Genomic DNA, 27,880 nt, shown 5'->3' with positions numbered 1-27,880 from the left:
TACCTCTTTTTGTGTATTTCCGGTCGCACACACGCACACACACAGGCATTTTCGCAAGACAGAAAATAACTTGAAAATGCCATCAAGAGATCAAGGTATTCAAATTAGGCTTGCTAAGTTAATGGCAATGTAAGATGGCCACCACGTATACAAGTAGTTCCTGTACTCAAAAGAGCAACATTCCTTGTGAATAGAGCTTGCACAGAACACAAACTAATTTTCCATTCAATGGAGGTATCCTGATACGCGTTTATATGACTAAATATTTGGGTTCGAAAAGGAGATCTTATTCAAATTTCTTTAAAAAAAACAAGCAAGAGCATTGTAGAATTTTTGCACGTATTTATTTGCTTGCCTTTCAAAACCTGAATATTGATAAAAGGGTTATTGACTGCATGTAAATGTAGTCAATGATGCCTCGGGTAGTTGTCTTAACTTGGATGTAGCTCAACTTCCAATTGCTGATGTCATCATGTTGGACTTCTTTAGACAGAAAACAATTTGAGCTCATTCGGAATCAACAGCGCCTCTGCTGGTTGCAGCCAATTAGTGCACTTCATACGGCCTCACCTGTTTCAAGATGCGATTTATCAACACAATACAATTTTTTTTTTTAACATACTACTCTATATACGCTGCCCATCCATCAATTTTTCTCAAATACTGGCACTGCAGTCACAATCTTACCCAATCCCCTTCAGAGTTAATAACAAACTTGAGTCATACCACCGCTAGCTATTGTCCTCTCGAAAACGAAAGAAATACAATGGAAATGGGAGTGCAGAGCGGTGTAAATTGAGGGCTGGGGTGGGGGTGGTCTCACAGTGAAATATATGTTCATTCAGCCGTCTGCGCAGGAAGAGACGACAGAGAAACAGGAAGTCAGTGGGAGCATTTCATAGCCTATAGGGAGCACATGGGAGGGTTATCCTCAAACAACGGCAGGAAGCATGTGCACAGAGTTGTGCATGTGTGTGGGTTCAAATGAAAAGACGTAAAGAAAATCAGGCAGCTGTGGAGTTACTCACTAATAGGGGTGGAAAACCTAACTTTGGGTTTGGAAGAATGTATGTACGAGTGTGGGTTGGCCTATCGGATGTGATTTCAAGGCAGCTGAATGCGTCGGTGGCCTCAGGTCGCAGGTAGAATTTCCTAAAAGGATTCTTAAGCAGGGTGGAATTTATTAGTTCCAGACATGCCTTACTAATACTACTTCACTTTAGAGACACACACGCCAGTATGTGAGGAGGGGGAGTATAGGAACAGATAGAATTACAGTACAGTAAGTGTTGGAGGGGAAAGTATTGCTGAAATGGAACGATTCCAAATCATTTCTTTTTCTTGGGTCTACTTATTTCCTCTGAAGACGCACACACATTCAACGGGTTAAAGGCATGTAGCCTGTCATACAAATCCCACCATTCTAAGGAAGCGCAGTGTTGTCTTAATGAGCCAAGTTAACAAATGCGGTGGACTTTTAGACATGGAAAACTTGCCAAAGCGTCAAAACTGGAGCAGACCTGACAATTACGTGAAAACAAAAGATGAGGACAATGGAGAAGTGGGGATTTTTGTGTGTGCTACGACCAAGGAAAATAAGTAAGTGAGGGGAATTTCAGATGTTATAATCTGAAATTTTTTTGGGGGCGCTTTTGTTAGCTCTGCTTTATCATAATGGAGAACTGAGAGTGATGGGATTATTTTTACCAGGCATGGAAACAAAGCTCTAACGTAAGAACCACAAACAAACACTCCCCATGCGCCAATTACACCAGTGATGACCGAAAGAATGTAAAACGGATGGTGGGAACAGAACTTCAGGAAGTGCTTCTCAGCATCGTTCCTAAATAACAATCATAAAACCAAAACAATATTTTGGTGTACATTTTATGTAAATGTTTTGAGGCTGGGAGAGATAACCAAGATGATGAGGAGTCGGCGATAGAAAGGGGTGTGTGATCAGCGGGAGTAAATTCCTCTCCTTCTCTTCACCTTGGTGACCCGTCCAGGAAGTCATCAACCCTTTTATAGGCTTCTGGATTCAGTCAGCAGAGTGGAAGATGAGATGTTTGCACTAAGAATGGTGTTGATGATGCTTCTGTGGGCCAGGCTCTAAGCTGTGTGGGTTTCCTGCCGGGATTCCTTGGGACTACAGGTCAGGGGGGGTCAGAGGTCACAGTGCTACTAGGCAGAGGTCAGTTTCCCATGTCAACCAAGTGGTATAAAACGCTTGGAAGAATAGAACTTTAGTTTGAGATCAGTTTCAGCCCAGAAAGGAGTATTGCTGCTGCCTGAATGTGCTCTTTTACGCTCCTGCGCCATTGCATGCTCTGATTCTTCTTTGAAGGTAGCAGGGGGGGAATGTTCGGGATGGGGATTGGCGGTTTTCTATGCATAATGAAAATGGCTGCTTATCAAAAGTTAACTAACTGCTCACCCACTTACAGCGCCTGCCTGCTCCACTAACCCATTCTTGAAGGGGGAATAAGGGGTGGGTTCATCTGACTGGAGTTTACATACTCATGTGGCGTTCTTCTCAATATTTGATTGGTCTTTTTTTTATTTTTTAAATAGCGATAGGATTCTATCAATGTGTAACAAATTGTTGAATGATCACATCTTGAAGCAAATGAAGCAAAAATGGCGTGCAGTAGGCTATGACTTACAAATGCACTGTTTATTCAGGGACTGCTTACATAGAACAGTCCATGGGGGAAAAATTGAGAAAAACATCTGCCTATCGCCCAAAGTCACCCGCGAACCAAATGAGGAAAAGTTGTATAGAAAATGCAGAAAAACGGTGTGCTTTGTTTACTACTACATTTTGAATTCTAACTTTTAAAATTAAGTATCAAAGTGGATTTTCATCTAGTGTGACTAGTTGAGCCAAACCTAAATTTTGTGTGAGTACAGTATAGAACACGCTTTTGGATAAGACCAGGAGTACAAACAGTTGTCTGTGCACGTGGGTCTGGCACAGCATATAAATGTTGATGCCTTCAGACGTTTTTGCAACTCCATGTGAATGGTTTTGACAAGACACAAAAATGCCTGTTTTCAGCTCATTCATTGTCAGTCGTTTTTAAAGCAGAGTTCCCTATATTGCCAGCTGTTTTGACTGCCTGTCAAGACCCACAGAATATTGTGTATATATAATATAAATATAAACAATATAAGCACCGGACCAACCAAAACACAGCATAGACTGCCCTTTCACCAGAAAAGTGTTTTCATCTTTTTCAGTTTTTTCGTAATTAGCAGTACAACATGGGTTGGTTTCACCAAAACCCCCACGACTAAAAAACACACACCAAAAAAACAACTTTATGTGGAAAAAAAAATCCCGTCAACAAAAACATTTACTTTGATGACAATTTTCTGGCAGCTCAAAAACAAAAAACAAAAACAAGACTGAAAAAAGGCTATTGATGTAAAAAAATAATAATAATAATAATAATTTTTAGATATAGAACCATTATACTACTATTATTATATACTTCAAGTACAACTGAACTCACTGTTTACATTGTTATGGTAAATACTTCAATAAAGTACAACCAAACTCAGTTTTTCTTCGCTCGCTGCCTTTTTAAAAACACACGCTAGCACTAACATGCATGTCTTCTGTCTTAGCATAATAGCATGCCACCATGTTTTGAGCTAGCGTACGCTTAACCATGCCTGCGCCCAATAGTATGGTGCGCCTTGCGTGTGGCCTTATAATACGTGTGCCTTATGGTCGTGAAAATACGGTAAGAAACGTATTCAATGTGATGGTACGGAAAACGCAAGAATGGAAAGATGGAAATAAGAAATGTGCCTTGAGTGACGTGGCATTCCTCATTCACCCCATGAGCTTTTTTTAGGGTCATAACACAAACTTTCTACTAACCTACCACAAGACAGACTCCATTTATAACACACATATTTGGTCTATCACTGAAGTATCTTTTTAGAATTCATTATCCCATCAATTGTTCCATCAAATACTCAATTACTCGGGTAATCTTACAACTCTGGTAAAGTGACCAAAAATTGGTTTCAGATGCTGCAAGTATGGTTTAGTTTGAAGGCAGGAATTTTTGTGTATACCTATTTTTGTGGTTGATTTTCTTCCCCAGTTCTAATAAATGTGTTGGATTGTGAGGTTTCTACTTCCAGCATGTTGGCATTTCTCTCTCTCAATCAACCTGTCAAGATTCCCTCCCAATTCTTCAGTCCTCTCAGTGTCCTTCCAGATGACACACCAAGGACTGTCCTACCTGTCTCCTGGATTACATTTGTTGCAGTTGTCCAGTCATCTGGAAGCACCTACTGACCATCCAGAGCCTCTGCTAAAAAGTTATATTCCAATTGACGAATATAAACGTCCATGGCGGTAAGAGATCTAATAGATCATTCTTCCAAACATTTCCTCGGTTTCAACTCGTTTGTGAAGGACAACAGGATTATTCCGCTCAATACAGCACTGGCATTAAAATGGAAGTTTAGAACAGACATTTCGCTCATATTTGTTCAAAGAAAGTTGCGTAAAATGCTCGTCCTGTCCTATAGTGTACTCAGTTGAATTAGTCACAAACTGAGAACCATGATGGTGCTCCACTTTGCTCGCATGACCAACCTGGTGTCACCTCTATTTCCTGTCCCTGACAGACACAGCCATCTGGGCCTCAATTTCTTCCAACAGGCTCCCTTCTCTGTCACGCTCACTCTCACTCACACCCACACACACACAAACACGCGCACACACTTTGCCGAGGGGATGCAAACCACGACCATATAGTGATCAGTGCCATCTGTCTGGCAAGGTTCGATGAAGTATCCAAACCTGGCGAAACCTGCTCACATGTATGATACCATCGTGGATCAGCAGGGGAGACAATATTAAGCTGAGCTGTCCGACTGTGTGTGCGTGTGCACACGTGTATGTTTGTGTGCACTCTTTCCAGTGTTTCCAAATGGCCAGTGCATAACACCCTTCTTAATCAGCTTAGCAGCCAGTCAGGGGATTTGACTAATCCACAACACAAGCATGGGAAGAAGCCCGCTGAGTGTGTCTGCCTGTCTCGCTGTGTGAGTGTGTGCGTGTCAGCCTCAACCTTCTCTGCATCAAGCATTACTGTATAAAATGCCACTAAACGAAAGTAGCGATGGGTTGGGAGCAGACGCCATTCAAACGCAGACACGTCGATTGGCAGGCAAAGGGTCAGCCTTATCTCCGTTTGTCATATTTCCATTAAAGGAGGGAAGGCATGCAAAACTTCCTCTGTAGATTAAATAGTCATTTCCATGTTTACTCCTCACTGTATTCTACTTCTCGCAGAAATTGATTCGTCAGCAACAAGCTGCTGGGGGAAATTACCAGCTGTCTTGAATGCAACACTGGGTGTAAACGTCTCCGTCTTGTATCAAGACGACAGTTGTGAAGAACAGGTTCAATCAGACGGAAGACTAAATGCACATAAATGCGCATGTGCAATTGTGCATGTGGGCAAAAATACGCAGCGTGCCAAAGGACATGAGGCTAAAAAGGAAGATGGAGGATAGACTGAAAAGCAAAGAAACCCAACAGGTCGTATCTGCAGGTGGCTGTCAAGATGCTTATCTGCATGCCATTGGCAAGACAATGAGTGAAGGACGGAATATATTCTATCTTTCTGGTACGGAACATGTCACAGCTTCCATTGGCTGCAAATTCCTAAACAGGTATTGGCGTGTGTATGTATTAGGGGCTCGGCCTAATTAATCATCTGAAATTTATTTTATTTTTTAAATAAAATATATAAAAAAATCAGCCATAGGCCAATGTTTGCAGATTGTTTTTAGCTTTATACAATATACGCTAACCATTTACAGCAATTGTACAGAAGTAACACTGGTCACTCTGAGGTCTCACTATTTATTACACATTTATATATCGTTCAAAAAAATATATATCGTTAAATATATATCGCTGGTGTCAGGCCGAAACCTCATAAGTCACTATTGGGTAAATTTCTTTCTTTTTTTAAATGTATTTATCAAGTTGTTGGTTTTTTTTTTAATCTACACTTTGTCATTCCACACGTATGGGTGTCATTTTTGCAAATTATTGACCAATATAAAGTGTTGAAACTGGCTTGCTCTATTTGATGATGCAATTTAATGGTTGAGTAAACATGCTGTTTTTAGGGTCGCCTGAAAAGTGACCATTTTGGAAGTACAGTACAAGTTTTGGCCGGAGGCCAGCGAATCAGCGATATAATGACATTTGCGGCACACTATGCATTCTGGGAATCTAAAAAAAGGTGCTGGTTTTTAACAAGTTGGCCCCTGTTATACAGGAAATAGGGAAGAGGCCAGCCTGCGAAAAAGCGAAAATTTACGACACGTATAATTGACACCCGATGAAATGCATGGGGGAAAACATATTTTAAGCATTAAATATTTTTAAAAATAATCACACTATTAATCAGTAATTGGTATTTATTTTTCTGCCAAAAATTGGCATCAGCCTAAAAAAAATCATATCAGTCGGGCTCAACTGTGTATACATAATTAAGAAAAAAAAGGAGAAATTGCTTATCTCATGTTTTGAAGAAGAGTACAAAATAATTACAAGTTTCATCTAAAGCTATGATAACAATGAACTGAATGTATAAGATTAAGTTTTAGGAGTTCCGATCAGCACTCGAGTCAGCCAATACCAGTTTTGGCTGTCTTCTTGTGGCCATTTCATGATCAGAAACTAGAATTAGAAGAACAGAAAATTATTTTGGGAGTGTGAATTGGTATCACTGACTACTCAACAGTTGAGTACTCATACTGGTATCGGTCTGAAAAAAGTGGTATCTAACTATCAAAGTTCCCAATAAGGTGTGTGATCTTGGAAGATAAACCCAGAACTGGCGAGTCAGCCATTTGGAGTTATCATGCGGTCTTATCCAATGCAATACTGTTAACTGTTAATTAACTGTTACTATGCAGTGTGCACATCATTCCTTTGTAGATGTAGCATGTAAGAAGATAACAGCCCCACCCTATCTACTGTCATTCCATGGAGAGCGTTATGTTGTGTACTATCACAGACCTGGAGCGTTTATGCAGCTTAAATGTTTAAATATACTACTATTAATCTGAAAATAAATCCTATGATGATTATCACACTCAGCATCTTGATAAGGATTCTCCTCAAATCCACCACTCTAGGCCGCTCCCACTAGAGCATCTTTGGAAGTGGTGCATTGACAGAAGGGGAAGGAAAAAGTGGGGCGAGCTAGAACTCTGCACCTCGGCACAAAACAACCACTGCAACAGAGAGAGAGGGGGGTGAAAGAAAGAAAAAAGCAGACAAAGGCTTGGCTGGGATTTGTTCTTTTTATGGTATTAATACAACTGCGTTAATCATAGTGGTGTCACATATATGGATAACACATCTTGTGCTATCAGACATGGATACCATTGCCCTAATGTGTGAACATTTAGATTTTGTGTTAACCGAGGTGTGAATCATTTCTCAGCTAACCGCAGACATCTTAAGTTATATTCCATTTTACATCTTACAACTGTGCATCATTCATTGAAATCTGTGCAGGAAGGAATCATAATGGAATGGGGGGGGGGGGGGGGTCCATGCTTTTGCCATGGTAATTATGTGGAACTAACTGGATTATGTGCTGCATAAAAGGCATTCAAGAATGTAGCAGGGTTGTACAAAAAAATAATGAAAAAAACTGCGATTTTTTTCTTCTTTTAATAAATTACCGTGATGCACCAATTCAAATCCATATAAAGGATTTTAAAGTTGTGGCATATGACAAGTATTAGTTTGAGGTGAGACTTTGGTGTGATTTTGATTTTAAAAAAATGTGTCAGACATTGTCAGAATTGGTCTTCACCAAGACAAATTGAGAAAAAAGAAAAGAAAATGGCATGAGGGTACTTGGGTAGGCGCGCAGGGCAACACGAGGTCAAATATGAACTCACTTGCCCGCTTCACTTAATATGCATTTCTCATGTTTCCACAATACACAAGACTCAGCCTTAAGCAAACTTGAAATCTCCCCTTGCTTAGAAAGCCCCACAATGCTAATGAGGGGGGAGAAATAAACACTCCTCACACTATTTACGGGTTTGTAAACTGATGCAGGGTGACTAACGCTTACCTCAGGTGATTCAGAGAACGACCTTGCATGGTGAAAACAGCATTTGCCCTGCTAAAGTGCACAAACACATACACGCTATTGTTTGGCCTCCTCACGCATAACAACCATTCCCCCTTTGCAGTCCTGACATACCGCCCGCATGATTGTGCCGGCAGCTCAAATGTCATGATTACGGGCCACAACAGGCATCTTCCCATAACTATTGGCAACAATTATTCCACAAACTAGTAGCTACATGACTCAGAAACACACCAAAATATGTGTAATCGATGAATGTACAGAGCCAACTGAACAAAAGTTTAGGGACACCAGGCCAATTACACATACTGAACTAAAAATGGAAAACAAACAACCTTTTGTAGATCTATTTGTGTCCATTCCGCTCAGATATTTTTTTTTATTGTCAGGAGGTTGAGGTCATGGCTTTAAGTTCTTTCACACCAAACACATCTAAGCATACCAAAATGATGACCTTGCAACAGATCCTGCTGTGTGACATCCTGGTGGAATTTTCTAAAATGCACTTCCAATGCTTGTAAAATCCTACATAAGTAAATTCACAAAAAAAGAACACAATTGATTGCATGCTTATATATGTGACCTATTGTATTGCCCACTGCTTTTCTCACATCTGTGCTCGTTAACGTTTGAAATATGACGTTAATTTTGACCTACATTAGGACGACAAGCTAATTGTCGGGCTAATAAATAGAGTAGCAAGAAACTAAAATGTGAACAATTGGAAAAATCATGCAAGTTTAGCACGTTAGCATTAGCATATCGGCCAGGCTAATAGCTAGCATACATGCTGTTAATGATGCACATTATGGCTAGAGTAACAATGGCTCATGTAACATGCAGCAAACATTTGAAATTTAAGCTTTGCTTGTCGGTGCTGGATTTCACTTTTCTTTCTTTTCTTTGATCCTTCCTCGGGTCTCCTGACAACTTCACGACTCTAGCGGGATTCTGAAGTATTCGGTTAAGGTGAACGTTATGGGATTTTTAATAGGTTTTAGGTGAATTAATGATCACACACACACACACACATACAAAAAAAAAAACATTTTAAAAAAGAGAGCGCAATGGTGATGACATGTCAAATCGGTAAGATTACCGAATGAACAATAGCGCTCTCATAAGAAAAAAAATTTAAGCTTTGCACATTAGCATAACACACACAAACACAAAACCTCACTTTCTCTGGAACGGTTCCTCCGATTTTCAAAATGTTTGCTGCCTTGTACTCAGGTTCAAGTAACCTTTACAACCAGACTCAGCATTTTGACGGATTTGCATTTTTGGAAATCCTGTCACATTGCCCGCAGAAGAGCCCGCGTGGATCCTCGCGCACTGTGGTGGATGACAATATTGACGTCACATGGACCAACACGCGGCCTGTAGAAACACGGATGCAGAAAGTACGACTTGACCTCAAGTCCAACCTGCTTGACAACTTTTCTTTCTGGCGTCTGCTAATCAAAACAACACACGGATGTGTCATTTAAAGTGGATCCTGGATTATATTTCACCTAATTAGCAACACGCCCACTAGGATCCATTTGAGCTGCTACACTGGCTTTGGGCAGTGTCTTCATGATTAAATACACTGTCAACCTAGTGAAAACTCTGCTCAACTTTCTGTGACAAGACTTTTCTAGTCAAAGCAGAAGCAGAATCAAGAGGCTGCTCCCTTCCAAAACATCATCTTTGAACTGAGGTTGAGTGTTGCTGATAATCTACAGGAAGAGTTTCAGATCAAAAAAAAGGGACCCCCCCCCCATCCTCATTTGGTACAAGAAAATCAGCTATCTAGCGTAGGAACAAGCGGAACAACAGCGAGTCGGAGACTCGGTCCCCACTACATGTGTGCGTCCTGTATCAGAGACAGGACAGGACATGTCTCAATCGGTACAACAATAGCGTGCTCTACCGTAGGCGGTCACACCCTTTCCTTCAAGCTTCAAATCCATGGCCTTTCTAAATGACCCCAAAGAGGCTTGAAAATAAAAAGGGAAAATAAGAAGAGAAAGGGAGTGGACACATCAGGAATGAAATCCCTATAAAAACAGAAAGCAAGTCTTAGGAATACAGGAGGCGCGAGAAAAGCTGAGAGGTGTAACAGATTCTGGACAGACAGCTGAGACAGCAGACAAGCAGATGGGCAAATGGGACAGATCTATATTGACGGACCGAAGGGAAAGCAGTGCTGTCGTTTTGTGTTCCGCAATGTGGAGCTGAATTATTAATGCTGGATCGGTGGAAGTGAGAAAAGACAGAACACTTTCATGTGTTTGGTGTAATCTCCGCATCATAAAAAAAGCATAGACACATACACGCTAGCGCTGCCCGATGCAGACAAGAACACGATCATTGCTCAGGCTCAAGAGAACATGGACATTGCTCGTGTTAGGAATGACATACTACAAGCTATGCGGCTTTTCCACTGTACAGTACAGATTTGACTCAGCTCTACTTGCCTCGATTTGGGCAATTGTTCACTTCTAATTACTGCTGAGAACATTGAAAATCGCGCCACATCAGTCAGAAAAAGATACGGAACAACAACAGAGTACACCGACATCACTGGTAATTATTACTTCTCGGCATGTGGTTTATGGCAGGAGACACGTTTTATTGTACAGGAGACACGGCAGCAAGAAAACAGAATGTGGATCTTGGAAAGACCCCAAAGCTGTACAATTTGGAATTCAACCAACATTTTGGGGAAAGAATATTGCTCTATAGTCGCACAAAAATCAAGAGATGTAACCACCATTATGCATGCTACCACAGTGTGATGACAACCATAAAAGTAGAAACAGAAATCATTGTAAAAGAGAAGTTTATGATTGACAACAAGAGACTCAATTAAATGTTGTGTTTTTCTTTTAAGGCTAGAATGATAATGTCACCAGTACGAGTACTCAATTCCAGGTACAGTTTCCACTAGTACTTTTGATACATAAAATTTCCCCCCCAAAAAACAATGACAGATAATTTTGAAGAAAGATCTACATATCCCAATATAGTTGTATTCCAATAATTTAATACCTGATCGCAAAAAGGCTACAAGAAGGATCAGCCACTGTCGCGAGTACTATCTGTCTGTCGATTTTACAAACAGCTTATCCGATACCATGATATAGGCTCGATACTCGCCCATCCCTAGTCAAATGTTTAAAACATACCTGTACAGCTCATGTTTTAAGATAACGACAGGTCGATGAAACAAATTATCTCAATTCAGTTTGTTATATTTCCTGGCCGGTACCCCACTACTAGCCCAAATCTTGGTGTAAAAAAAAAAATGGGTGTGTTGAATCAGGAAGGTTACTAAGGTTGCCCTGATCCAATCAACATGATCATAAAACGGGGCCAATCGCGGTATCATCAGATGATTGGTATTGGCTGAAAAAGATCAGATTGTTTTTAATTTTCTTTTATTTCTAAAATCAAGAATAACATTTTAGTGCTGTACCTGATTTGAACCACTGCTGATTTACAGACACATAAAAGGGTATCATCTTGGGGTAACTTAATTCAACTGAATACAAATAAATAAATAAATAGGATAATTGAGATGTGGTCTTTTTCTTCTTCAATGCATTGCATTAGGATTCGGTATTGGCAGATACTGCAAGTGGTTTGGACTCACTTTATAACCTTGGTTCAAAAATGCAAATACCTTTCACACAAATCAAATTCTCAACTACACTTGTTTTGAAGAGAGGAAGTACAATGCTAGTTGTATGTTTGCCTCTGAGTGGTATGAATGTGATCTATTCCATAAGGAATGGTGCGTCTGTAATGAGATGCTTATTAGGAGTTCATTTCGGAGGCAGTGTGTCACACTTAATAATTGAGCATGTAGCATGTTTTTGACCGCAGTCCATTTGTGTTCGCGGCCGGGATTAGAAGAGGTCAAAGGTCACAGCAGACAGGCAAAAGACATATGGCCCACACCTGTTCAAAGATACCCCACAGTCACATCATTAGGAGAGCAAAACAAGGTAAAGTAAACGAGTGAGTCATTACTGCAGTTTATTGTTAAACTGTGAGACACTACAAAAGGCTGTCATGTTGTTTTGCTTTATCTCTCCGTAGCCAGTGTTTTTCCCTCTGTTGGCCAGGCTTTCTTTCTTATCCAGAAAGGAAGCCTGTTTGATCGAGGAGACTCCCGCTGTTCTGACTCTCCAAGCTCAAAGACATCAGGCATACACTCCTCGCTCGCTCACTTCAGGCGAGAGCTTGCGCCTTTTTTTCCCCCTCAATGCCCCGGTAAAAAAATAAAAAAAAATCTCTGTCCCTCATCTTTGCCTGGCTAGAAACCAGGCACATTCTGACAATAATTTATGAACTCAAAATGGCCTCTATGCTGTGGAAGTTGGTCTGACGCCAGCTATGCAGCGTACATATGGACCATGTAGCATGTGAGCTATGACACCGGGAGAAGGGGGGGGGGGGGGGGGACAGTAGCCATCATTGTCTTCCACAGCGGGAGCTGGACACAATGGAGAGGGATACAGGCAGGGACATGACTCACGCATACTGTAAGCCCTCCTGACCATTACGGCTGACAAAGACGCTGGAAACAATAGGCAGTAAGTGTCAGCGTGTTGTACGGCTAAACAATAGCGGCATTACGTATGCCAACTTGGGCCTTAAGCCCCGTTGCAGAAAACAGCATTAATGTTGAATTTGTTTCTTATTCAAAAGCTTTTTGGCATGCCTCAGCTCATTAACTGACAAATGTATTCAACTTGAACTTGGAATCGTTTCGTACATTCAGAACTAGGGATGTTCAGTACCACTTTTTTTTTTTGCAGGGTACGTGACTCATGAGTAGTCCCCGACACCGATACCACTAGTACAGTACTATTTTTTTTCTCTCTCTTTTTCTTTTTCTTTTTGAGAGCTCAGTATTGTTCGTTTGGTAATTTTACCGATTTGACATGACATCATCATTGCTCTCTTTTTATTTGATTTATTTTGTGTGTGCGTAAGTATGTGTGCGTGCGTGTGAGTGTGTACTCACCTAAAACCTATTAAAAATCCCATACCGTTCACCTAAACCGAATACTTCAGAATTCAGCTAGAGTTGTGAGGGTGTCAGGAGACCCGAGGAAGGATCAAAGAAAAGAAAGGAAACTGAAATCCAGCACCGACCAAACATTACCTACTACCCACCGGGTTACCAACCAGAGTCTTTCACCAACCACAGAAACATCTAAATTCCAACAGTACTTTTGATACATACAATCCCCCCACCCTCAAAAAACGATGACATAATTAAAAAAGAAAAAAAAGAGAAAACATTTTCAGGCCATTTTAGTGCATTAGAGCCAACATATACCTGTACATACGACATACCTTACACAATGTCATTAAAAATTGTTCACAAGCATCTCTCCCTCCAAATGTTTGACAAGGATGGCATTTAGAAATACAATAGGTGGACATGACTCTTTATTTACAGTAGTAGTGCTCAACTGGTGGTACACCAAGATGGAAATCAATTAAAAAGAATGCCCGCAACAGTGGGAAAGTCTCCCCACAACATTCCTTAGCGGGAATACCACCAGTGCGTGACAAGAGTCCCACACACATTCAGCCTGTTGCCACCCACTGCAACCTTTTAACACAGTAAGTGGCTGTGTGCTTGTATGTGTGTGTCAGAGATTGTCACCTTTAACACCACTGTCTTCTGAGAGAAAGAAATGGATGACAGAGCGGGGGTGGGAGCCCAATGATTCAGGAAAAATGGGCAATTAGGGGCGGGTGCAGTAAAACGCTCGTGCCCCTCCATTCTGCTGTCATCAATGAAATGAGGTGATTGATGGTAAAGTCCTTTGTGGCAAAGGTTAGCGCCCCTCGAACCCTGCGTCAAGTCTCCTCTAAAAAGGACTCAACATGCAGCCAATAAACTTTAGAATATTTCACCAAGTCGATGAATCAAAATGATAAATGATGAGTCGTGGTGTAGAACTACATTGCAACAAGGTGGCCATAATGTTAGTATGATGCAGTGCATTCCTACATCACTGCAAAATCCTCTGCCAAGCCCCAACAATCCTAATTTGGATCTGTCCAAAAGTGTACTTTGCACATTAATTACTGCCCACCTCATTTATATGCATGCATTGTGTAGCTAAGATTCATGCATTATTTAATACAGTGAACAAAAATCTCCCTTGGCCTTTTTTTTTTTTTTGCATAACAACTCAAGAATACATACTTTGTTAAATGAATGGCTGTCTGAGCCAATGTGATGTTAGCAATCATCAATCAAGAGTGGGCATTCATTTCTTTGTAACTCTTTTATTTGAAGTAACCAGCTAAGTCATTTCTCAGCGAATAACTACTATTGATGATTGATTGATGTGTACAGTGGATGTAAAAAGCCAAAACACCCATTTTTTTAAATTCATAAAAACACACTTAAATAACTTCAGAAAAGGTTAAAGCCAGAGTTGTTTATGTAGTTCTTTTATTCGATCAATACAATTGTGGTGGTCTATTTAATGTTGCGCCTGACGAGTTACACTACATGTTTGACCGTTTTCATACAACTCCTGCCCCGCATGGGCCACTGCACAGCAGGAATGAGTTCAGTATGTGTGAGTGCATGTATAAAAGGGGAGGGATGTTCCCATTTCCACTCTGTTTGAGTCGGAATGTCGAGGAGAGGGGTGGGGTGGGGATGGCGGGGGCACCGGAGGGCCGCGATGGCAGAGGCAAAGGCCGTAATCCGAGAGGGGAGTCCCACAGCGCGGGCAGGCACATAGTGCGGTTGTTGCGTAGTGGAGAGCAGGATCACAGCAGATTCAGTGTGCTGCATAATAATAATGAGAATAAGAAACACAGCACATTTAGACAGCATAATTCTGCTGTCAGGGATGATGGAATAACTTGTGGCTTGTAATTCATCGCTCAAATTAGTTGCTTTTATTGTTTTTTTATTACTGTACAAAAACATCCATCTGCTACGGTTTTTCCTCTTTTGGAATCTTTCCATCTATACTGTTCTGTACAGCTCGTACTCCCTAAATTCAAGCAAATTAGCCATGGCACATGTGATAAAATCTCTGGTATGAAAATGACTACGCATAAGAAAAGAAGCTTTTCATTCATATCAATCAGTATGGCTTTTCACATAATGAGGCTCCTCCCATATTTTAAAATTAGACTACACGGGACTACTGGAGATGGAGTTTTAGCCAAGTACTGTAGTAAGTATTTTGTGGGGATAAAATGATTTGCTCAGATAAGAGACTGTCGCAGATGGAAAACACAGCAGTGGCAGACCAACACGCGCTGCAGTATTTACCAACGTAAAACAACTCTGGGGTAAAAGAATATTAATTATGCATACTTTACGATGGAAGCAGAGATAAAAGACGGAGGGCGCCAGACAGGAAGAATTTGAGATGCAGTTAACTGAAAAGTGTCTGGAAAAGCACAGACACTGAGAAACCCAATCGAAAGCATTTTAAATATTTACTATCTATTGATAATTGTACTGGTGTGCACCCAAAATAATGAGATCTACACTGAAGGCAACCGTTTTCAGGTGTCAATATACTATAGCTTTTCTATTGTATCTCAGTTTATTGTAGTGGTCGGCGAGAGTAAATCATCTTGACTCCTAAAGCCATTTTGTTGTAAAAGAGAGTACAATCTTCAGTATCAACTGACCATCATTGGTGTCACTAGATCGGTGGATGACGCGTATCACACCATTCATACAAGGTTCTGAGAAATACTTTGACGGCACATATTACACTGCCTCGGGATGCACTTAAACATGCATGAGAGAAGAACAGCACTTCTCGGTATGCCTTTCCTATGGCGACGCTTGCAAGAGGCAAGAACAAGAGAAAGCGAACGCTAACAGGCGCCTGCAAAATCAGCGAGATAAATATCAGGGCCCAGGTATGCGCTGCGAGTTCCTTAACGGCCCTCCTGGCACCTGCACTGACGAGTTACTCCGACACAAACAAATACTTAAGTCAAACATGCTCACCACACCCACATCCAAACTTGAGGCTCGGGACGAGTGTGCACATGAAATGCTTCCTTTAAAGGCGTGTTTGACCACATTCATGTGAAACAGCCGTGCTGACTTGCAGCAGTCGCCACGGAGGCTATTATCAGAAAGTGTTATTTTCCAAATACGCAATTATTTCATTTGACTTTGCATTTATCAAGGGCTATGTGGACTTGCCTGAGCGCTACCTCTTCAACCGACTATCATTCTGAAATTTAAGAGCAGACACTGACCATCCACTGACGTTTGTACTGTGACGTGGGTGTTTGTCTTTCCGAACTGATACACACCCATTTACCAGAGACCTGGTTGTTCGACCTCGTTCTCGAGTTCAGCATTTTTGTGATGCGGACACACCCCATACACCACCCACTCATCCAACATGCTATGTGAAAGATAAGTGAGTTGTTGTATGTAAATGATCAATGTGTCATGTTGTGTATTATAGCAGTATGACAGCTCATAATTCACCAATGAATTAAAGAAGAAGCTACAATACTGCAAGCTGGCACCGTCCTCAAAATGTGTTGCCACATGTCTTCAGTCCTCTTTCAAGGAGTGGTTCAAAAGATCGGTTCCGCTCTTGGTTTGGTCGTGACTGGCTTACTTTTCCAAAATCTGCATATCAAAAGAAACACTGTGCTGGCAGCATGTGGTGGAACTGCGTCAAGACACTGCACGATATACTGCTCGACTTGCTACGATGAACTCAGAAAGAGAGAAAAAAACGACAATGGATCTAAAATATGCTGATACCATATCATATATACAGCATCATTTTTTATTTATTTACTAGCGCCGTGTACGGATCATTGATGAGACGAACCAAGTTGGCCGTAACAAACGCCCAATCAGACTTTTCCCATTCAGTCAAAACTCCTCACAATATATATTGTCGTCACAGAGGAATGTTTGGATGAGATGTTCTGTCCCTTGGGCAGATGTAAGAGCCTAAAATGATGGGCATTAAGATCACAAAAATTTACAATAATATTACAAAAGTACATTTCCTGCACAGATGATAGAGCTCACAAATCTCTCTCACTTGATAAGAGCAAAATTGGACCCACTTCAACCATGGTTTGAGTTTTTTGTTGAAGACATTTGTATTTGTCTCCAATTTAAGTTCAGCGGGGAGAGCATTCCACAGTTTTGCTCCTTAATCGCAGAAGCTAGGCTGCCCAAATCTTACAGTTCCCATGTATTTACGAGAGCTCTGACACCTCACCATGAACGATACAAGATAACAGTGGTAACACACGTGTGCTACATATGCATCATATTCGAAAAGACTCCTAGAATAATTATGGTAATGTGGCAAGCTAACGCCGGCGTAGAAAAAGGAATATCTGGCCAGCTAATGCTGTCCTAGCAATGGAAATATTTGGCCAGCCAACGACTCAGCTATTGGCTGCTTGACGCCATGCTAGCAACAAACTAAAAGGAGTTTCCAAAGTTGGACACTGTGCCTACCTCTGAATCAAATTAGCTTAGCGCTAGCTAGATTGAGGCTAGTAGCAACGTTGATGGATATAAAACGGGAGCAAAGGTGTCATGGTTCCCATGTTCCCACCCTTATAAACATTTGTTGCACTTCATAAATGTAACTTTTAAAATGCAAACTGAACAATAAATCCCGCGAAATAGAGGTAAACCCGCAACAGATGAAGTTATGGTCACAAATGAAAGCCCCATGATACACTGAAGCCGCAATAACTGAAACATGAAGTCGCAAGAAAACGCTTCCGAAAATAAGCCTTTCCTTTAGCTACACGAGTGGTAATAAATTAAGGGTTTTAGTAAGATTTAGTAAGCCCGATATTTTGTTCCAAAACTGATAAGGCATTTGATTAAATTAAGCTATTATGTTACATTTTCAACATGCCAATGTCGTGTTTCTATCAACCAACCAATGGACTGATGTCAAGCTGTACTCCATATGAACGAATCGTACCATTAACATGCCACTGGCACTATTCAAATAAAAATGCCAGTTCTTTTTGCACATTCTGCTTGTTGCCTTCTTATGTACGTATGTATGCGAGTTATGCGCACACGTGTGTGTGATTGCCTCTGATGCTTGTGGGAAACAAAACTACAAGATGTTTCGCACATTCAAAACCGGTTCGTCGAAAATCTCGGTCTCAGCACTTAAAACAAGCCAGCATGTGTGGCAACAAACACCGGGAGAAGAGGGGAAGACTCTGGAGTAGCGTGGATGCTGGGAACAGCAGAACTGGTGCATCCGCATGGCAACCGGGGGGAAAGAACACTGTGTCCTCACTTTATGCAGAAGAAAAGAGGAGAGCGAGTACGAGGCTGTGTGTGTGCAATGCAGATTCGACTAAGACGAGCTGATGAATGGGTTCATTAAAACAGCATTAAGAGAGGTGAAGTAAATGGTGGGGTGCAGTGCCATGATTTGCTTACTTTTAATGCATTCATACATTCTCTCTTTAATAGCCAAACATAGCAGCCTTCCGCTTATCTATTTCTAAAATATATTTACTCACAGCCTTGGAGCGAATGACACCATAGAGAAACAAAGAAATGAAAAGCATAGGATCTTTGAACCCTAATCTATTCATAAGGGTTCAAACTGGAGTTGTGCGTGTGGTAACGTGATTAGCCACAAGACCTACAGGCAAGACAAATCTACATTATTCTTTCTCATTTTCCTCCATGCAAACCCAGAAAAATGGGGGCAATTCTGTAACCGTAGCAACCAAGTGTGCCTACGTGCATAGACAAGCCGCTGATGGAGAGGGAAGGAGGGATCAAGAGGGGAGATAGAAAGTCAGAAGGCTAAAACAAGTGCATAGACTCTACATACACAAATTTTTATTTGTCTTTTTAATGATTTTTCATTTTGTGCTTCATTCCATCCCCCTTTCGTCCAGCTCCTTCCTTTACTCCCCCCTTTGTTCTTGGGCCACGCATGAGAGCTTTTCAAAATACAACCTGTATCCTCTGTCGTCCTAAGGGAACATTGCCCAGCCTTTCTTACACTTGTTTTCACTCGCTCCACTCACTCGGCCCATTTCCTATTTGTTTACAGCGGTCTGCTCCGGTGCTGATTGTTTCACAGAGGATATGAGCAGTCTCCGTCTTTATATAGATCCATCTGCTCTTAAAGATGCTCTCATCAACTCGCACAAACATCCGCGGCCGGACGGTTGTATGTCAGCAATGTGGTTTGCACATGTCGAGACTCACGGAGACCGGACGGCCGGTTTGAAGCGCAACAGGAGGCTGTGTGTGTGTGTCACACGTCATCGGCACTGTCAAACATGATGAGTGGAAAGGAGGGAGACAGAGTGACAGAAATGGGGGAGGGGGGAGAAAGGAGGAGTGAGAAAAACAAAAGTATGAGTGGTTCTTTTTCACAATGCTGCGATTGTTCACTAGTGGGCCGAGAGAAAGAAAAAGATTGAAATTGAGCGTGAGGGAGGAAGGGATCGACAGCTTTTCACATTCTTGTGCTGGCTGAGTGGTTGTTGTGCTGTTGCAGTGGGTAAAAGGGTCAAGTCTTTTTATTTTTTTATTGAATGACCTTAGGCTATTCACACTAAAAATTATTATTTTGACAATGACATGCCACTATAGAAAGCAGACATTATTTCCTCCCTCGTTTTATTTGTTGAAAAATAGAATTCTACTCGACTCATCGGGCCAATACCTGGCTTTATTTCAAGGTATCTGTATTCACGATGGTGGCCGATACCACGATCAGAAACTGAAAGGCATACATAGCAGATGCCCATTAAGATGTACAAACACATGTTTTGTATGGGACTTTTTCTGGTCACGGCATTAATAGTTTCTTCTTCTCTTTTTTTTTTTACTAATTGTATTGTATGTTTCTTACAATTGTGTATCTTATGAAGATTGGGGGGGGGGATAATAGAAAATTGCCATTACTTATGCATCAAAAGTACTATTGGTATCTGTACTTAGTATCAGTATAAACAATTGCTATTAATTCATTAGCTATCAAAAACGTGTAAATATGTTCTATTTTTAATGTTTTAAGTGTCCCAAAGATGTATTTATACATGTTTTTATGTTGTTTTACAGAAAGAAGGCTTTGATGCAACCTTTGAAGTGCAGAGAACGGCTGAAGCAATGGTAGTTATTACAAAAACAGCCAGCAGGTGGCAGCAGAGTATAAGAGATCAACCAGGGCCATGTTGCAGAAAGCTCTTTTCCCCACTGTTTTACACGGATTTGTGAATAATGATGGAACTTAGCTATATTCTAATGCTAAATGCTGCAAAACAAAGAAGAGACTCTAATCTTTCTTTTGGTCTGTTCCATGTTTTTATAGCAATAGAAGAATCAGAAAATACAAAATGTAAAAAATGACACTGCCAAGGAAACAGGAACTCAGGATAATCACACAGAGACAAAATGCTAATTATTGATTAACTGATCTATACATTTTAGCATAAAAGTCATATCCTGCTTGGCACTTACAAACAGGTGTAATACTGTTTGATAATTGAAGTCATACATCCTTGTTTTATGTTTTTTTCTTCTTAAATATTTTTATACAGAGGAGAAATAGCAACACAGCGTAGCGCTGTTGCCATGAAATAAGTCATGTGAAATGTTGAAATCTCCCTGCTTGATAATCTCTGGTCTGTCGGTGTGCGGCACGTCACGTCAGACAAGTGCATTTTGATGAAGTTGGGACAGACTGAAGTTGGGACAGACTGATCTTCTCGTGATTTTGTGAGGAACTCTGACTGACTCAAAGTGGCTTACCGTTGCACTTTTTCGAGTCAGGGGTCGGAAATGTCAGACTTCCCGGAATTTAACATTTAAATATGTCTCAACGTATTAGGAAGGTTATCTTGAGAAGGATGACCTTATAAGGTCGTCGGCTCCTGCAGCCACACAATGGAGAGGGCTGCTAACCTTTCAGCAGGCTTCCAGAAATTGGCCAATCAAAAGAATGTGGACTTAGAAGTGGACTCTTAAAGAGACAGGAGCGAAACATGTCATGAAGGCACTTTTTGACTTAAGTCCCTCAGCGGTACTAGCAGGGAGTACCAGAATGAAAGTATGAAACAGAAAATAAGCAGATGTCTCCTTTTAAAGTGATAGGCACAACAAGACGATGTCTCAGTGGACATCATGCAAAACAGAAGCACTCAAATAGCTACAGAGTGATTTGTCACTGCTTTCGATTCTCATACTTTTGAAGTCAAAGCAGGAACACCTGAAACGGAGCAGAGGGAAGAATGTTGTCAGCCAACCAGGGCAGGCTGAACTTCTGTTTCCCAATCCGAGCATGTGGAACATCTGGCACGAATGAACAGCAGGCATCTTGCGACTGAACTCTGACCTTACCCGCTTGGCTCGACTGTGCGCATTTTTCTTCTCGGCGTGTTTATTTCTCTTTCTCGTTTCTCCCGATGCATCGCTTCATCGCTCGCCGACATTAATCAGGCAACCATGTGTAGCATCTGATATGCCAGATGTTGTCGTTCACCTGTCCCGCTTCATCGACATAGCGTGGAGTACGGTGTCGCCCTGATGGCTGACATTCCTCATTTTATCTCTCATCTTTTGACAGCATGCCGGAGGACAGAGGGCAAGCAGCTAGATGAGCTCATATGCGGTTGTGTGTGTCTATCCTGTGTAGAACACGGGAGGCCAACGTAGCACATACAAGGAAGGTAAAACCTAAAATGACGTCATGAAGTGAACCATTATAATGTACCCAGCAGGGAAAAATGAGGAAGTAGCAGATTGGTATGGAGTGATAAAGAAAATCAATGTTTGTTTGTTTTTCCAGCCATGCCAAGTCCATTGCTGACTCGGCACACTTCAACTGCTTCAAAAGCTTGGGTAGCTGGTTCTGTTGTTATTTGTTAAAGAACAGATTGAATGGAGTTATTAAAAGAAAAATATATCCTCAGAACTGCTCTTTTCTTGCTGACAAAATTTACAGAGGTCAATTATATGTGTGTGTGAGTGTGTGTATATATACTGTACTGACAGGAAGCTTCCCAGCACGATCAGTGTGTATTCAAGCCCGACTCCATACCCTCAGTTTCACACTAACATCCTTCCTGAGTGATTATTTTAAGCTCTGTCAGCAAATCCTTAATTCATCCTGAAACGCACGCGCACTTTTACTCACGCCAGCAAGCATCTACACACCCTTGCGTACCTCCCGATGCGCACATATGCATATTTTGTGTGCACCATTGTGTTTTACGTCACTAAACTGACACGACGGAAAACGGTGACTAGGGTGAAGAATCTGACGATATTCCTAAAGTACGTTTCTCGCATTTGCGCAATGCTGTTATCTCCTTATGTGGTCCAATTGAACTATCAAAATAGCTCTTTAAAATGCGATGTTCAATTTTGATGTTCATTATTGTGGTTGAAGTTTGCTGTTGTGTATAAATGCACCACATCATCCTGAGAGTCGTGTCATATATTCATTACCGCATTTTTCAAATCACCATATTATTAAGCGCGATATCAACAAACGGGTCTATTTTAAAATAATTTCATATAAAAGACCAGGTTATAAGGCGCTTTAATTTTCTATGATGCATTTATAGTTAATTCTAATTGTACCACAGGTTTATTTGATAGATTTAGCGCTATTAAGCTAGGTTACATCAAGTAGCGCCGCATGTCTCGCTTTCTTTTGTTCGCCGGGCAACTACATAGCGGTTGCTACGAGCGGAGGAGGGGATCTTCTAAAAAAAAAAAGTTCGAACATCGCTAGTCAATCTGGTGACCGATGATTGTGTTATTACATTGGCTAATGCTAAATGCTATCTTGGTTGACAGGTAAACAGCTGTAAAAAAAAAAAAAAAGCGAGAAAAAAAAAGCCAATGCACTCACCACCATTATACTACCTTTTTTGCTAGCAAGCTGTATCTTTTACCTTACGCCGGTCCGGATTTTAAGTGTGCCTTATAGTCCGAAAAATATGGTATCTTGTTTATCTATATGACGAAATGTTATTAGACACAACTCTCTGAAGGATGAAATGAAATTTGATATCACTGTAAACAACAAGCACAATAATAAACAGTGTTACATGAACACCTCCCTGAACGTGTCAATGAAAACTCCGCATGATTATCCATGTTCAGGCAGATGAGATGAGCGCTTTTGTTTAAAGGCGCGTGATTAACTTCTTATGGTTGTTTAATTGTACCAACGAGGCTGGCCTCTAAATGACAAACAGATGCTAAACATTCAACACAAACAGACATAATACTTTAAAAGTGACACTAATTTTAACAACTCCCTTCTCACCGCCATATTGACGAGGGGTAGGTAACACAAAAACTATCATGCGGTAACCACAATCACTCTGTTCTATCACTTCTACTTTATTGCAGATAATGAAGCACTTTACAAAGCCGCCATTCCACTACATTCTATCATAACTCTCCATCAACAATACATCAATCAAACACAACTGCAATAACAAGTCCGGGCATAGTCTTACATGCGCGCTTACACACAAGCCTGTTTGCAGACAAACCCACTGCTGTGTCATCGCCTTTCCTATTGTGAGCCAGTGAAAGCAGCTATTTATCCTCAATCATATGTTTCACTGGTTGCCGAGCAAACATGCGGCTGACTAACGTGCATGTAGGCAAGCAGACTCCATTTCAGTTGATGGCCTAAGGCACGCACGCACACACGCACGCACGTCCCCTTTAAGGGTGAACGATCATCATATCTGCTGCTGTGAAATTATAACAGATGCTGCTCCCAAATGCCTTTTCGGCCCATCTGTGTGTTGCTGAGAGTAAAATAATCAATAAGAGTTATTCAAGCACAACATCGGACCGGACGGCTATACATATTGCTGAGTGTCTCAGACAGACCGCAAAAACACCAAGATCAATACGGTTTATTAATGGCGGTCGAGGGAATTTGGTTCACAGAAGCAGACGCTTATTAACGGCGGTGTGGAACAGCAACAGATGCAGTGCCAAAGTAACCTTGAATAGTTTAAAGTGTGTCAAATAGTCTGAAGGGCTTTCACATGCTCTAAAACGCTTCCTGTCCTTTTCTTTTTAATACTATGGCGAGCTGGCTGATTGGTAAACCAGGAGCACTGTGTTGGCTGAATAAATGCAGTCACATGGAGACTGTGACTGTGCCAAAATCCTGAGCGATCCAGAGCCTCTCTGAAAAGCAGAGCCGACCTCTGGATTCAATTCCAAGTAAGTGCTCCATGCGCTCCAAACGGGAGATGATAAGCTCATTCCTTAAATCCATGTATAACCATTTGCATCTGTGTTGGAACATTCCTACCACGTCCGGACTACGAAAGGCTCGCACTAATTTTCGGGCCAATATTCTTTCGATTTTCTGTTACTCTGTGTGTGGCGTGTGTGTGTGTGTTAAAGTATTTGGACACCTGGCTATCACTTCTACAGATAGTGAAAATGGAAGACGTTTTGGGGCTGCTCGCCCTTTACAATTGGCCAGATTTGGGGCTTTTCTGATTAAGTGAGGTGTTCCCAGTCTGCCTGTGTGTGTCTACATGTCGTTTCACCATCGTGCTGCAGAGTCTTATCAAGTTAAGCCATGAGGTGGGATTTACATTTATTTACCTTCCATGCTGCACCGTAAAAAGATTATTCCTTCTTCCCAGATTTAAGCAGACATAATTTGACTGATTCCAGATTTGGGAATGTATGTTATCATAATAGGAAGCAGATCGTTTGATACCTTCCATTAGCAGCTTGCAATAATGACAGACTGTGTGTAAGTGCATGTGTGTCTCTTTGGGAACAGGCTGGGAATGTTGCACCTTCTGCAGAGCCGCAAAATTACCGGAAGCAGTATAATGCACAGGTTTAATTCCAGGTTAGATCCGGGAAAGCCACCACCACTGTTTACAGAGTTGCTGTTAAGTACTTGACAGGGCGGGTCGATGGACAAACATGAAGTCTACCGGCGACAGTGCTCACAATGCACCCCTGGCAGAGAACCTTTTACTAAGGCAGCTCAACGTGATGCTTGCTCTAATAGTGAGTGGTGACTACAGTAGAACTCGGACTTGCACCACAAATCTCCACTCACCAATCATGTTGTTAGCGAGTGCCATTCAAATGGATTTGCAGCATGTGCTTTTCGGAAAAAGAAAAACTCCAATAGATGAAAAATCCAATTTGGAGTGCACTTATTGCACTGTTCTTTTTTTTCCTTTTTTTTTTTGCAATGGGGGACGGCCTAAGAGAAAGGCTAACAGAGGTTTGATACACTGCTGAGATGGTTTTCATTTGACTGTACTGCTAAACAGTTGATTTAAAGTTCATTTTACTGGCTAGCTATTCACATACACGCACATACAGTTATGGGCGAAGGAAGGAACCCACTTCTTAACAGTTTAAGCCTATTTGTCTCATACAAGAGAAATCCTCCACACCGGTGGACATCGGTAGCATCATGCTAAGCTAACTAGCTGAGGAGATGTTCTCTCTGGGGTGAACGGCTTTCTTTTTTTCTTTTTTTTGTCATGGTTGACGGCCTAAAAGAAAGGCTAACAGAGGTTTGAAACACTGCTCAGATGGGCTTCATTTGACTGCTGTAGTGCTAAATTGTTGATTTAAAGCTCATTCAATTGACGTACACCCATATCCAGTTATGGGTAAATGAAGCTACTTCTTAACAGTTTGATGAAACCGCACTCCTCACAGAGCAACGTCAAACATATTGAGCCCTCAATTAAAGGGATAGTACACACAACAGTAGTTCAAGATTTCATTCGGATCTGAGTGCAAAAATGTGGATTCCATACTCGCTTTTCTATGCCCGCTTGAATCTCCAATCAATTTGTGCACAGCCCTATAGGTGACACTCCAAATTGTTAACAGATAATGTATGTGACTAGTAGCAGGGATGAGTTCCTGTGGGTGACACTATCTGGTGGGAAAGATGCTTCCGATGGCCTCATGTTGGGTTTGCTCGCACACCAATTTAAAGTAATACGCAAATACGACAAGAGGGGCAAGAGGTGAATTTTGGAGGACTGGGAAGAACCAGGCAACTTGGTCTGACCGGGAACATGAGAAGACCATGTGACAGAAAAGGTGGTGACCCATCTTATCTACTGATCTAGGCCAATTGCAGCAGGAGCCAATATCCTTTCTTCCAAAAGCCTCTCATCCGCTTTCCTGGCATATTTCAGCCCGCCACGAATACAGATAGTTCAGTCGTTGCATTTCTACGGCCATAAGTTTTACGGTCACCAAAAGAACTGAGCCTGGTCTTACCTCCAACCACTGTGGTACAGTACCTAAAAAGAGCCAGAAAGAATGCAGCCTTTGAACTTATAATTACCTAAAATGTGCAATAAATGTGAGGACAAATAGCATTGCTGTACTGGCATCACATGATCAAACTACAAAAGGAGTAGATGCAAGTGATGCCGACTACTTTTATGCCACACATGCTCGACAAGTGGATAGGCTTAAGCGATGACCCGATGTCAATGTTACCCAAAGAATACTCTTTAGTCTTTACTAAGACTAAATTGATGGGCCTCTGTAAACTAAAAAAACAACAACAACAGAATGCATCAAACCCAATGTAGCACAAAACAATTCAGTTGCTTTTCAGCTTGCACAAACATGATTGGTAGCCAAAAAAATACAAAATAGATGCACGTGGATTTGTTTCGACCACTACACATGGCAGCTTGGATGAATATTTACTCCTTTGAAAAATACTGTAGATTATGGATTCCATGCCAATTGTGTTTTCTGTTGCCTAATGTGAACTCCTGTCCGTTTCATTCTCAATTGTTGAGTTAATTGGCGGCTTGCACTAATAGGATGTCACAATATTTGCATTGCTCAGCAACTACAGTACTAACATTTCCTCACACCCTGTAATAGACAGAAATAAATCAGGTTTACCATTCCAAACCAAGACTATAAAACCTATGAGCTCTCACTCCAAGAGTGTATTGAAAATTGGTTTATCATTGTCGTTCTAGTTTGTGCACCATCTAGGCATGCGTAACCTATAGCCTGTGGGCCATATAGACCTACAGACCGCAATAGTATTTGATCTGGCCCGGCATAAAATTCTAAAAACAAATAATACCGCACAGCAGCTATTCATTTTCTATTCCGGCGTTCTTCGTCCTTACAATCATGAATAACTAGAGCCTAGTCCTAACTTTTGCAAGTCACATTTCGGCAAACAATCAATCATACTGACTACTAAGGACACGTTAGTCTTAAATAACCCGAAGAAACATGTAACCCACACAACAGGGAGAACATACAAAATGCGCACAGCAGGGCCTGAGCCAAGATTTGAACCTGTGCTACCAACTATTAAAGAAAAATAATAATACCAAAATTTAACCAGAAATGACCCATGATACTAGGAAAAGGCCTCAGAGAATCTACACGCTATGACATCACAAAGGCATGATTATTCAATTCCATCTAGGCTTGAAGGGCACTACACTAATTGTAATAAAAAATAAATTTAAAAAAAGTTCATACATCGTTAAATAAGGCCCCCAAATTGTCAATACTCTTGTATGGGACATCAACAGATGGTGGTGCAGGTGTACCTAATAAAGTGGCCAGGGAGTGCAGCAACCACTAGTGCGCCTGCCTGACGACAGAAGCATCCACACACACAACCAATCGGCCCTTAACTCACTTC

The 27,880-nt window shown here is 41.2% G+C and overlaps 1 protein-coding gene across 4 annotated transcripts in view; it reads right to left on the bottom strand.

Annotated features, from left to right (window-relative positions):
* srgap2 (SLIT-ROBO Rho GTPase activating protein 2) overlaps positions 1-27,880 on the bottom strand; it is a 63,816-nt gene that overhangs the window by 33,795 nt on the left and 2,141 nt on the right. The window lies entirely within an intron of this gene.

Source organism: Leptonotus elevatus, chromosome 10 (genome assembly GCF_054856555.1).
Source record: "Leptonotus elevatus isolate MCC_2025b chromosome 10, RoL_Lele_1.0, whole genome shotgun sequence".
NCBI lineage: Eukaryota > Metazoa > Chordata > Actinopteri > Syngnathiformes > Syngnathidae > Leptonotus > Leptonotus elevatus.
The sequence above is the reverse complement of the archived record's forward strand: the minus strand, read 5'-3'. Positions and strand labels throughout refer to the sequence as shown.